Source organism: Polypterus senegalus, chromosome 6 (genome assembly GCF_016835505.1).
Source record: "Polypterus senegalus isolate Bchr_013 chromosome 6, ASM1683550v1, whole genome shotgun sequence".
Lineage (NCBI taxonomy): Eukaryota > Metazoa > Chordata > Cladistia > Polypteriformes > Polypteridae > Polypterus > Polypterus senegalus.
Window position 1 is genome coordinate 93674971 of NC_053159.1, and position 14740 is coordinate 93689710.

Below are 14740 nucleotides of genomic sequence, written 5' to 3' on the forward strand. Positions count from 1 at the left end.
AAATATAACTATTTTGACTTCTACTTAAGTGACTGAAATTAGTATATTGTACATCCCACAAGATTCAATAAATTAAATATGATTGAGTTACGTTTAAAAGTGGAACATAAACAATACATGTAATATAAAGTAAATACTTTTTTGTCAATGTAACAACTTGCCATTTCACTTTTTTTAGTGCATAACCTTATATCCTGCTCCAAGATTTGAGCCAGGCATTAAGCCTTCTAATCTCCTCATTCTTATAAGGACTGGCATTTGGCCCAGGCAGAAATTCAGAGGAAACTACCTTGTCAGTTTTGCTCTTCAGCCTGGCACCTAACTCTTTAAATTTGGATTGCAGAACTGACAGACTACCCTTATGTATGTCATTTGTTCCAGCATGTGTAGTTATCTATATTGCACCGTGACTTACCCAGTTATAGCGCTTAGTTGCACTGCACTTGTGTTGGTAATTACTAAGGAATAAGATTGTATCGCGCATACTTAGAGGAAATGCTGCCACACAGAAGCGTTACCACCCCATAGACGACCTCCTTGTTTGCCTATATGGCAGTCCAGGTGAGTATGCCCTACTCTTCAGTTTTTCACAACGAGGGCTTTTAAATCTGTGGACCCTCCACCTCCTCCTGTCCATGTTCATCATAGAGTCAGAACACTGGAAGAAGGTTTTCATTCCTGTGGCCTTTGAACATTGCAGTCATTTAAATTCTCATTTTCTAGCCTTTTCCCTTTTTCTTTGTCATTTATCTCTAATTGGTGCAAATCCTTAAGACATGTGGAATTCCCTTTTCCCTTCACAAACACTTGTTTTTTTTTCTAAATGTGTTTCAACCTGTTAGCTCTTCATATGATGCTTGGTATGCAACAGCCAGAAGCTTTTACCTTCTCCTATTCTCTACTGCTCTAACCATTTTTAGAAATATCTCACTTTCTTCGGAAAACCCCAATTTTTCACCTACATTTACACCCTGCATGCACTATTCTTTATGAGACTGACTAGTGCTACCCATTCTGCCATCTCCTTTCTTTAAGTGCACCTTGCACATCATTCTACATGTTCTGGATGTGTCCTCTTGTCCTTGTCCTCTAGTTGTTTGTCTCTCACTTTCTTCCCTTGCTCCTTTCTGTTGAGATTTTCTGACTTCAGATCTTTTTAGATCTGTCTGGTTGCTCTCACTCCTGTATGGTGCTGTGACCACACTATAAGAGATCTGCACATCGCTTACTGTTCCACTTGAATTATTTCTACGTCCTGTTTGGAGATTGTTTCCTGCCCTACACTTAACAGTGTCAGCATTGGTTCTGATCTTCTGGAAATGAATGAGCTTATACTGTAAATGTCTACAGCACTCTGGGCCTGTAAATGAAAGTGTGATTTGATTAAACTGGGTATCTGTGGTATAAAGGTAGTATGGTGGCACACTGCTGCCTCACAGCTCTGCCATTTGGGATTTGAAATCGGATCTTTGCCACTGTTCGTGTTGTGTTCTCACATTCCCCATATGTCATCCGTGAGTCTCCCCATTTCCCTCATTTCCCTCACACACCAAAGACTGGCTAGCATGGTGAATTGGTGGCATTTAATTGGTCCTATATGGCTGTTTTTATGCAAGGCAATGTGCCCTGTGATGGAATGTTACCCCATCCAGGACTGTCTCCAGTGCACATTAACCTGAACTAGATGAAGTGGTCTCGAGAAAGAATGTGTACTAATATTCCATTAATGTCAGTATACTTTTTTGTTTAAACACATGGACATTTATGTTTTGATTCTCTTTATGTCCCAAAGCCATTCTTTATCAAACCCATTTAATCCAGCTCAGTATCCTAGGGAGCCCACTGTCTATCTTGGCTACGTGTTTAAGACAGGGAATGAACAAGGCAGGGTGGCAGTTTATCATTGAGCACTCTCACATGCACACCCATTCTCGCTCTCTAATCCACATAAACTAGATATCTTTGGGATGTGGCAGGAAAGCTGAAGCTGTAGTCATATTTACTGCAGGCCTGGGGCCTCATGTATAAGCGGTGCGTACGCACAGAAATGTTGTGTAAGAACTTTTCCACGTTCAAATCGCGATGTATAAAACCTACACTTGGCATAAAACCACTCACTTTTCCACAGTACCTCATATGTTGTTGTACGCAAGTTCTCCGCTCGGTTTTGCAGACTGGCAGCGCCCAGCGTCAAAGCAATGGTACTGTTCCTGTGTGGTTACTCATTATTTTCATGACGCGGCTTTATAAATACACAGAAACTAACCGCATATTGTTTATTAGTGTAAGGCATCTGATTGTAATTAACTTGTAACAATATAATGGTCCAGGGAATAGCCATAGCATTCCAAATACCATAACTGCTTTAGCGTTGTTACTCTTACTTCTCCTTCTTCTTCTTCTTCTTCTTCTTCTTCTTTCAGCTCCTCCCGTTAGGAGTTGCCACAGCGGATCATCTTTTTCCATATTACTCTCACTGCACCACTCGGAGTATTTATATCACTGTATCTGAGTGTGAATCACAGCAGCAGCTGATCGGAAAGAAAATTATCGGTATACGGCATTAAGCACACGCTGTCTCTGCCACGGCAAAACGTTTCAAAGCCTTTCCTGTACAGACCTCGCGGTTCAGAAACAGTTTCATCCCAAGAACTATAAACGCACTCAATCAATTGCACCTTGTAGAACTGTTTGTACTTATAAGTACAATCACCCCACTGTAAACTTACACTACAGTTATAATATCTCACAACCTGAGCCACTTTATAAAGCGCGTATTTACATATGATGACAATATCATTTTTAAGGTGAAATGCAGCAAAATATGTTTATTATATTATACAGATAAAACTTTAACTTCATTTAAATAATCTATATTCATCACTGGGAGTGTCGTGACGGATAGAATAATTAAACATGTACTATGAAGATATATCAATGTTCCTTAAACATTTTGAAGAATCGGCGCTCTAAGCTTACAGATGGCTTAACTTTTATAACAGAGCTGATTGTGTGGTGATTGGGTATTTGGGGAAAGAAAAGCAAGGACTGCAGTGGCGGCTACGCAAATATATATTGAATATAAAACAGAAAGAGAAAATAACAACACAGCTAAAAACGCAGCGACAAATTTAGGCAAAAGTTAAATGCTTGTGTCATGAGCACGAGGCGGCTATGCAGTGTCTGCAACGGACGTGGCCATCCACCGTGCATAAGATACCTTACTGACATTGGCGGCGAAGGAGCCACCGATTCTTCCTCTGCCCAGTGCCACCACAAACCTAGAGCCGCCCCTGAGTACTGCTGCAATAAATTATTTCATCGAAGGTCGCACACAATCACTGCACCGTGAAACTCATGTTTAATAATGTGCTTTAACTCCTATCATCATGAAAATGATATCACGTATACATCTCAGTATTTTAGTTATTCAGAGAGCTGTAATATCACGAATGTAATGGATTCTGTGTCCAGTTGGAGGAAGAGAGCTGGTTTAAGAAGCAAGTAGTGATTCACACACATAGAGCACATAGAAGATCAAATACAAAAAAACAAAGCATTTAACGTGCTACTTTAATTGCAATGTGATTTGAGAAACTGGTTACTTAAACGATTTTAAGATGAAATTTATAATGTTCTACTAAATGACAAAATAAACTACGTCATTAAAGTGGAAATGTCGAGATTGAAGTTGACATTTCGTGCTTTTTCCCCACCGTGTGCCTTTTTTTCTCTGTAACCTATTAATCTTTCATATGACACTCAGACAGTGGGCTACAACTCGGCTTTTCACGGCGACTTTGATATGTGATTTCTTTTTTATTTCCGGCACTGTGCGATTTTGTGAACGTGAGCTTTCAAGTTTCTCCAACACGTTATTTCACTCGATTAACTTCCTTTTGTTGATTATACCACAGTTTATTTGAACAAATAGTATGTTTTTCCTTTGCTTCCACTTGGTATTATCTGAAATTCTTATATTTTCCCCGTGCTTTTCCCATTGTCTTTTCACAGAAGGCTGAGCTTAAGGGCGATTTATATTCATTTGCATATTCAAAGAGGCGTAATTCTGGGAGGATTTGGGGCGTTACATAAAGCGCTTGCACGAGCGTTACATTTCACGCTGATCGGGATTTATGTAGTGGAAGAACATGGAAGTTGGAGGACACACAGATTCCTGCATCTGGATTTTTCTGTGTGTAAGCACATTTCGGCTTTTGTGCTTACGCCATGTTATAGTGCGAGTTCTACACACGGCGTTATACATGAGGCCCCAAGTTAGAAGAAGTAAGCTGGACGATGAATGAATTAATTAATTAATACATAATTGACAAGTTTTAAATTAGTAAAGTAAAAGGCAGCAAATGGGAGTGCCCAGAAAAGAGGTCATTCAAAACAATTTCAATTTATAATATCCTAACTGTCTTAGCCAGAAGGCCCCACAGCTGCATGTTCTCATCTAGAACCATTAAGGTGTGAAATCTTTTATTAGATCCACTAGCAGTGAAGAAGCAACACTTCTAACTTACTTCTGGGGCTCAATGGAGGTGCCACGCAGCTGCAGAAAGTGCAAATGAGTAGACAGGCATAAAGGAGGTTGTTGGTTGTTGGTGACTTAGAGGTTTGCAATAAAATGTGCATCTATAAAAGTAGTCAGCAAAAAATGTCAATCCACTGATTTTCTCAGTTCTTTAGGCAGGTTTTCTCCTCAAACCTACAGACACACCTCTAGTCTACTTGTAATATCAGGTTCACTGAACTTAAGGATGTCCTTCCTTACCTTCATTTCTCCTGTGGTTTAGTCCCCAGTCCGAAACTGGAGTCCTCCTCAAATATGTTTTCCTTCTGAACTCTGCAGACATCCACGGCTCTATGTCTACCCCATTCTCTATTCCTGTCAAGGAAACAAAATGTGGTATGACATAGTAAATTAGCTTCCAGTAATTCAACAATTTTGTTCTCATCTCATTAACATTTTCTCCTGTTTTTTCTTTGCTTAAAACTTCCTTAATTCAGTCATTTTCTATTATTGATTCAGCAGGGTTCAATCAATCCATCTATTTTCTGAGGGAGTTCAGTCTAATACACAGTTACAGGGACCCAGAGTCAAACTCAGAGCCTTTTGGACCCCATGTTATCACAGAGGTACACTCACACTTACACGCCTACTTATCTCATTGATTTAGAGTCGCAAATTAACCCAAAACACAGATTAGGGGAAAAGTCAGCAGAGAAAGTGAGTCCTCTATGCTGCCCACTGTGACATTGTGCAGTCTATCAATATGGCTTCTTTGTTTCTGTTGCTGCAATTTGCTGACCAACAGCTTTTTATCGCGTTGCTTTTTTATTACTTTTCTTAATGCATTTTAGCCTTTCTTTGCTTGGCATTATAGTTTCATTTCTGCTTTCCCTTTCATCACTTTTGCCTTTCTTCCATTTCCCTATTTCTCAAATTTTTTTTTATTTTTGTCCTTCCTCGTCCTCCTCCATTTGTGATTCACTTTCATCTCTATATTTTATTCTCATTCACTTCCTTCTTTCCTTTGTCCCACCCCTGTGCATTCTTCTATTTTTGTGTTCTCTGTTCTCTACAAATGCCTTCCTTAACTCTTGTCTTTCTTCTTCTTCGTCTTGTGTATGTTCTTAACTACACTATGAAGACAGATCACATGTAAAATCTTCCTTATTAGCCCTCACAGTTTATAACTTTAGGCAGGGCTGGTGCTTTAAATAATGCCACCTGAGGCAAGGGCATGTGTGCTGCCCATTTTTCCTGAACCCATATATCCTTACTAAGATACACTTAATTCACATAAAATTCTTATTTGCTACACAGGCTTCATGACAGACGGCATTCTCTGAACACTGATATATACAGTATATCCATTACAACAGCATGGCCCCGGACAGAAGAGTCTGCATGTTGAACTGGGTTGCCTGCAGTCCAAACCTTTCAGCAGTTGAAAACATTTGGCACATTATGAAACGAAAAATACAACAAAAAAGACCCAGGACTGTTGGGTCATTAGAATCCTATACTGTATCAGACAAGAAAGGAATAACATTCCTATCCCAAAAGTCTAGCAACTGGTCTCCTCAGTTCTCAGACATTTACAGACTATTGTTAAAAGAAGAGGGGATGTTACAAAGTGATAAACATGGCCCTGTCCCAACTTTTTTAGAGACGTGTTGCCATCAATTTCAAAATTACCTTATTTTTTTTTTAAATGATACATTTTCTCAGTTTAAACATTTGATAGGTTTTCTATGTTCTATTGTGAATAAAATATATGGGTTTATGATATTTGTAATTAATTGCATTCATTTTTATTTAGGTTCCTATTACACAGTGTCAAAATTTTTTTGGAATTGGGATTATATATATATATATATATATATATATATATATATATATATATATATATATATATATATATATATATATATATATATATATATATATATATATAGTAATGGATGGCGGTTTCATATTCCGGCCCTCACCCCCAGGCCGCCAGGAGGAGCTCTCCCGAGAGCATGTACGGGCCCCGAATTCCAGCAGGGCCTCATGGACTATGTAGTTTTATGCACAGCCCTGCTGGATACCTTGGGGGCCACTGGGCATCGCTGTCGGGAGGCCAGTAGACTCGCTTGCGCACTATGACCCGGAAGTTTGTCACAGGAAGAGCGACGGGCTTTGTTTACCCTGACCCGGAAGGAATAAGGACTTATGGACTGTTGGATTGGGAACACTTCCAGGTCGAGGAATATAAAAGGACTAAGGGAGCTCCCAGACGGAGAGCTGAGCTGGGTGGTAGGAGGGCAACGGGTCTGGGAGCTGGAGGATTGGTTTATTGAGTATTTGTGATTGTTTAATGAGTAGTGTGGAGTGGAGGGTGCTTAGTGCACATTATTATAATAAAAAGATTTATTGTAGCACTTTTACCTGGTGTTTGGCGTGGTACCTGAGGGTTCAAGGGAATGATACTGCCCCTACTGTCACTATATATATATATATATATATATATATATATATATATATATATATATATATATATACACAGTGGTGTGAAAAACTATTTGCCCCCTTCCTGATTTCTTATTCTTTTGCATGTTTGTCACACAAAATGTTTCCGATCATCAAACACATTTAACCATTAGTCAAATATAACACAAGTAAACACAAAATGCAGTTTTTAAATGATGGTTTTTATTATTTAGGGATAAAAAAATCCAAACCTACATGGCCCTGTGTGAAAAAGTAATTGCCCCCTGAACCTAATAACTGGTTGGGCCACCCTTAGCAGCAATAACTGCAATCAAGCGTTTGCGATAAGTTGCAATGAGTCTTTTACAGCTCTGGAGGAATTTTGGCCCACTCATCTTTGCAGAATTGTTGTAATTCAGCTTTATTTGAGGGTTTTCTAGCATGAACCGCCTTTTTAAGGTCATGCCATAGCATCTCAATTGGATTCAGGTCAGGACTTTGACTAGGCCACTCCAAAGTCTTCATTTTTTTTTTCTTCAGCCATTCAGAGGTGGATTTGCTGGTGTGTTTTGGGTCATTGTCCTGTTGCAGCACCCAAGATCTCCTTCAAGATTTTTTGGTAGACAGTAGAATTCATGGTTCCATCTATCACAGTAAGCCTTCCAGGTCCTGAAGCAGCAAAACAACCCCAGACCATCACACTACCACCACCATATTTTACTGTTGGTATGATGTTCTTTTCTGAAATGCTGTGTTCCTTTTACGCCAGATGTAACGGGACATTTGCCTTCCAAAAAGTTCAACTTTTGTCTCATCAGTCCACAAGGTATTTTTCCAAAAGTCTTGGCAATCATTGAGATGTTTCTTAACAAAATTAAAACGAGCCCTAATGTTCTTTTTGCTTAACAGTGGTTTGCGTCTTGGAAATCTACCATGCAGGCCGTTTTTGCCCAGTCTCTTTCTTATGGTGGAGTTGTGAACACTGACCTTAATTGAGGCAAGTGAGGCCTGCAGTTCTTTAGATGTTGTCCTGGGGTCTTTTGTGACCTCTCGGATGAGTCGTCTCTGCGCTCTTGGGGTAATTTTGGTCGGCCGGCCACTCCTGGGAAGGTTCACCACGGTTCCATGTTTTTGCCATTTGTGGATAATGGGTCTCACTGTGGTTCACTGGAATCCCAAAGCTTTAGAAATGGCTTTATAACCTTTACCAGACGGATAGATCTCAATTACTTCTGTTCTCATTTGTTCCTGAATTTCTTTGGATCTTGACATGATGTCTAGCTTTTGAGGTGCTTTTGGTCTACTTCTCTGTGTCAGGCAGCTCCTATTTAAGTGATTTCTTGATTGAAACAGGTGTGGCAGTAATCAGGCCTGGGGTGGCTACGAAATTGAACTCAGGTGTGATACACCACAGTTAGGTTATTTTTTAACAAGGGGGCAATTACTTTTTCACACAGGGCCATGTAGGTTTGGATTTTTTTCTCCTAAATAATAAAACCATCATTTAAAAACTGCATTTTGTGTTTACTTGTGTTATATTTGACTAATGGTTAAATGTGTTTGATGATCAGAAACATTTTGTGTGACAAACATGCAAAAGAATAAGAAATCAGGTAGGGGCAAATAGTTTTCACACCACTGTATATATATATATATTTATATATATATATATGGACAACTTGTGGACACTATAGAGCCCCAAACTCCAGACACAATTGAAAAGACACAATCCCGGGTTCAAAACATGAACGTTTATTTAACAAAATACCATTAACAGGTCTCTATCTTACAAGCACAAGTCGCCCCAGCTCAGTAATACAATTCTTTTCTCTTCTATCTTTCCACCACTCGTCTCAGGTGAGTGTTGTTCAGCTCCTCTCCTGACTCTGACTCAATAGCAGTGCTGCTCCCCTTATGCAAGACCCAGGAATACTCTGGGTCAGGTGGAAGCCCCACAAGTTTAAGGATCACAAATCCTTGCAGCACCTTCTGGCGGTACCCACGAAACCCAAAAAGGCTGCCCTATGGGAATACAGCTCTCAGCATGCCCTGCCATGTGGCTGACCATACAGGTACCATAGCTCAGGGGTGCTGCCATCTAGCATCTCGGGGGAGTAAATAGTCCAAGTAGGTTTCCTCCTTTTGACATTCCAAGATACTGGACTCCCAGCTGGGTAAATATCTTTGGTCACATAACCTCCAGGATGCCAGCATACCTGTTTTGGTGTTGGCATCTTCTGTCAGTCTTCTGGTTGCAGCAGGGAATGCCTCGACTTTCTTATTGTCTGTTTCATTTTAACATTTACCCGGGCCTTTACACTATCCACTGCTTCAACATAATCTTGTCAATATATTATTCTTACTTCAGTTATGACTGCTTTACATTAAAACGCATTTAACCACAAAACCAGTTGTTTTTGCAAGACTGCTGACAAACTTCATTTGCTTATTGATTTTTTTTTTTCAATTCTTGGGAGATATGCCAGGAAAGAATTTCATTGTACCGAGCACACATGACAATAAAGTTGGTTGGACTGGTCAGCTCTCAGTCACAAAGCCTATTATCCATAAAACACTCCTCACCTCTTTGTATGGCTGCAGTCTTAGCTGTAAATCAAGTAAGAAAAAGATCTTCTCAGTAGTCTGAAATGCAGTTACTTTTTATTTCTAAACATTCACGTTAGACATGACTAAATTTGTCAGCTTGTACTTTTGTGCCCGTCTTGAAGGTCAATAATAAAAAACACAGCTTCAAGTACCAAAGAAAATAATAAAATGGCTGATTTCCATTGACATCAAGTAGGCTTTTGTTTTTTAACTGTTCATATTTATTAAATATTTTTTGTAGATGTAATGACAGCATTTGATACACTGTTGAAAGAACATCAAATTAAATGAGATTTTAAGCAATTTTTAAAAAAGCTTTTGGAATAAAAATTAGGTTTAAGTTGAGGGAGGCGTTACCATTATGCTACTCGTATATGGCGTGTAGTGCTGACAAACATAAACTTGATGTAATGTAAATTAATTTCATGGCGTCAAAATGAATCTTGTAATATAGATGTGTTAATTTTGTTTTCTACAAGAATGTCTGATCTGCCCCATACAAAGATAAATTGAAGTCTCCTGATTTGTCAAGGAGGTTACATTCCCCAAATCTGCAGAAGACCTGCTTCATTAAAATTGCTTTTGATTTTTTTCCCCTATAATTTCTAATTTCATAACATTCTTTAGGGTTCCTGTTTCTTCCAGTTCCCTGTCCCCATTATCACAATTTCAAAATCCTGTTCCTGTTTTAAGAGTTGAACTTCATTGATGGTCCTGCATCAACTATTGTATTAAACCTTCTTCAAAGGGAGCACACATCAGGTGGTTGTTGAGACAAGTTGTGGGCTTAGCTGGTCCACTTAGTCAAACAGGTAACAAGCATGGAAGTACAGTATATCATTGAAATCTGGCTTCACAGTGTCTTTGTGGACACCATCACCAACAGTCAGTTATTCAGTCTACAAAACATTACTGGTAGCCATCTTTGTTTTTGACATGAAAAATATGGCCTTAGCCAAACTAACATTTTTGGGCCACGTTAATAAATACCTTCTGAGGTTTTGCACTATTTTCTAGATACAAAAATACAGCACATACTGTCTTTAAATTATCATATCCTAAAGATCTCTATGTAAAGTTAATTGGCATCTCCAACTGTGTGTATAAAAATGTGCATTAGAATGGAGCGGTGCCCAGTTCAGGTTTGATTCCCGTCTTGTCCAGAAAAGTGTACAACCATTAGACCTTGAATTGCATTAAGATTCACAGCTTTATGGAGGGGTACCAAAGTGAAAGTCACCGTAAAAGTCATATCTAGAGGTTCCCAGAAAGAATATGGTAGACTCTGAAGTCAACTAGAAAAAGGGTCTATGGTCTGACGAGTCCAAAATTAAGCGTTTTGGCAATCAGATTAAACACCATGTTACATTGCACATTATCAAAAACACACCATCCCTACCATAACACGATAATTGGAGTGTCATGCTGTGGGGACGCACTCCTGGGAAGACATGTGAAGATGGAGGGTAAAATGAATGCAGACAAATATAGGGAAATCCTAGTGGAAAGCTTGGTGCAGTCTGTAAGAAATGTGAACTATGGGAGATTTGTTTTTCAGCGAGACAATTAAACCAAGGCAAGGTTCTGGGGTGGCCAAGTGATAGCGCAGGTCTCGGTCCAATTCAGTATTTGTGGCCGGACTTGAATAAGGCTGCTCCCTCACAATGCCCATGCAACCTGCCAAAGTCTAAACATGTTTCCAAAGAAGAAGGCAGAGACATTGCAATGTCCAGATGTGCAAAGCTAACAGAGTTAAAAACTGCAAACAGCCACACATTCTTTCCAGCTGATTTCTTTCTACGTAAGATAATCGTCAATACAGTGTACTATCTCCTCTGCCATTGTTTTGGTCAGAAGCTCCTTGCAAAAAAAAATCATTAAGATTGTCATGCCATCTCCATGAACCCATCCATCTAATATGGAAATATAAGTGCTTTATTCCCTCCACAAGTTGACTTTCAATGGCAACACTCCTATGATCAAATTCTCCTGCTCACTGTGTCTTTTGACAGTAGTATGGACTTGACTATGACTGCTGTGGCCTCATACCCACATACCCACCACACAAGGCAGGATAAGATCCTCTCTTATTCTTTTTTTTGCTACAAGCTATTTGAGCAGCTACCACATGGCTACCTTTCAAAAACAGCTTTTGAGTGCATTGTTAAAGTACCTATGAGTTTCTGTTGTGCCTGCAACCCGTCTTGTTTGCTTTGAGTATATTCTTTGTCTTTGCAGCTTTGATGGTTTTAGGGTTTCATTTCCAAAGACCTCAACACATTGTGCTTTTGATTCGTCCTCCCTACATGTCATAGTGAATTTAAACTTGATGAATTAAGTTTGTATTTTCTGACCACATGCTTTGGTAACATAGCTGTTCCCAAAGATTCACCCTTGTCACATTTTCTCTTTTAAAACCAATCCAAGTCTAGTTTACGTGCAGGGCTACCATGTTCACTAAGCAGCAGAGTTAATTTCATTCATTTAAACCTTTGCCCAGCAACCACTTTAGTTTAAGCAATACCATCACGGCCCATGGGTTGTGAATCGTTGGGTTATGCCACAATTCTGGCTCACAAGTTGGACCATCCAGCATTTACACTCCAATCAACTGAACCCCCGACAGGTGATCTGTATTTAACTAATCATGTGACTTCTAAAGGCAACTGGCTGCACCAGTGAGGATTTAGGTGTCATCTGAAAGGGGTGAATACTTACGTAATCATTTATTTTGTGTTTTATAATTAATTTAGCTCACTTTGCAGAGATCAGTTTCCACTTTGAGATTAGTCTTTTTATGTGATTCAAATTATGACAACAAAAATGTGAAAACTTCTAAGGGAGAGAATACATTTTACGCAAACACATTGTATCTTTGACAATATGGAAACACTGCAGCTAAGAGTTTCCTATATCATCCCTGAAAAATATGAATTTGCATGCAATTGATACAGAGCCATTTAATATTTAAAGAAAGAAAATTAACTTTTTCTTGCAAAAAGTTTTAGGAGAGGCAACAGCCTCTTAACATCAGGTTTGTTGTCTACTTCAGCAGCTATACTGCATTTCCAGAAGCATGTGATGGGGTAAAATAGCTATTATACAATTAAAAAATAAAAAAGGATGCTCACAAATAAAATCTAGAATTCAATTTGTATCAGAGGAAGTTCATTAGAGAACACTGAAGTGATACTTGTATAGCCAATCATGCTTCATTAAGACATGATACGACAAAGCAGCCCATATGCAGACAGTGACCAAAGGTGACCAAACAGTTGTGTACTGACAAACTAAATGTAAAAAAAAAAGTGATTTGACAACTCTGACTATCAGATACTTCCAGGATCTTGTACAAGTACTATACAAAAGACTTACAGTAAAAGCCAACTCCTTATCAGCTATAATCCAGACTTGAGACAAGGCCAAAGAAAGAAGCAACAGGAGATGTGAGAGTTCTGCAAAAAAAGGAAATTAAATATTTCTTGGGGATTTTGACAAGGTATATTGGAAAAACTTTTTTTAGATTACCAGTATTAAGTCTTCAGAGTACTATCATGAACATAACTTGAGCTCTGCATTCATATCAGTGGTGGTGTTAACACGTGATGGGCCTGAGCAGCTCCTGTGCTATTCTTTCACTGACTTTAATCTACTCTACAGTAGATTTATAACAGCATGTCTCCACTGAAGCCAGCCCTGACTTCTCACACATGCAACACCCCAGTCTTTGAACTGACTGGTTGTTTTACTACCACAGAGAATTGAATGATAAATAATGGCAAGTGATGAAGGCTGCATCTTGGAAGAGCTGCATTGCCACCCAGGTGACTGATTCAATGAGGTCTGAATCATCCTTGGAGAAAGGTTAACACAATCTGAACCAAAGCTCAAATGCCAGCCACACTATAAAAGGCTATGAAGAAAAGGGTTAGCATAAATGAATGTAAGAAAATAAACCTGCACATATTAAGGGTGGCAATGCAGTGAGTAGAACACTGAGATACAGTGGGTACGGAAAGTATTCAGACCCCTTCAATTTTTCACTCTTTGTTATATTGTAGCCATTTGCTAAAATCATTTAAATTAATTTTTTTCCTCATTAATGTACACACAGCACACCATATTGACAGACAAAAAAAAAAGATTTTTTTTAAATTGTTGCAGATTTATTAAAAAAGAAAAACTGAAATATCACATGGTCCTAAGTATTCAGACCCTTTGCTCAGTATTTAGTAGAAGTACCCTTTTGAGCTAATACAGCCATGAGTCTTCTTAGGAAAGATGCAACAAGTTTTTCACACCTGGATTTGGGGATCCTCTGCCATTCCTCCTTGCAGATCCTCTCCAGTTCTGTCAGGTTGGATGGTAAATGTTGGTGGACAGCCATTTTTAGGTCTCTCCAGAGTTGCTCAATTGGGTTTAAGTCAGGGCTCTGGCTGGACCATTCAAGAACAGTCACAGAGTTGTTGTAAAGCCACTCCGTCATTTTAGCTGTGTGCTTAGGGTCATTGTCTTGTTGGAAGGTAAACCTTCGGCCCAGTTTGAGGTCCTTAGCACTCTGGAGAAGGTTTTTGTCCAGGATATCCCTGTACTTGGCCGCATTCATCTTTCCCTTGATTGCAACCAGTCGTCCTGTCCCTGCAGCTAAAAAACACCCCCACAGTATGATGCTGCCACCGCCATGCTTCACTGTGGGGACTGTATTGGACAAGTGATGAGCAGTGCCTGGTTGTCTCCACACATACCGCTTAGAATTAATGCCAAAAAGTTCTATCTTGGAGTTTGCTAAAACACACCTGAAGGACTCTGAGATGGTGAGAAATAAGATTCTCTGGTCTGATGAGACCAAGAATGGCCCAAGTTCTTGAATGGCCCAGCCAGAGCCCTGACTTAAACCCAATTGAGCATCTCTGAAGAGACCTAAAAATGGCTGTCCACCAACGTTTACCATCCAACCTGACAGAACTGGAGAGGATCTGCAAGGAGGAATGGCAGAGGATCCCCAAATCCAGGTGTGAAAAACTTCTTGTATCTTTCCCAAGAAGACTCATGGCTGTATTAGCTCAAAAGGGTGCTTCTACTAAATACTGAGCAAAGGGTCTGAATACTTAGGACCATGTGATATTTCAGTTTTTTTTTTTTTAA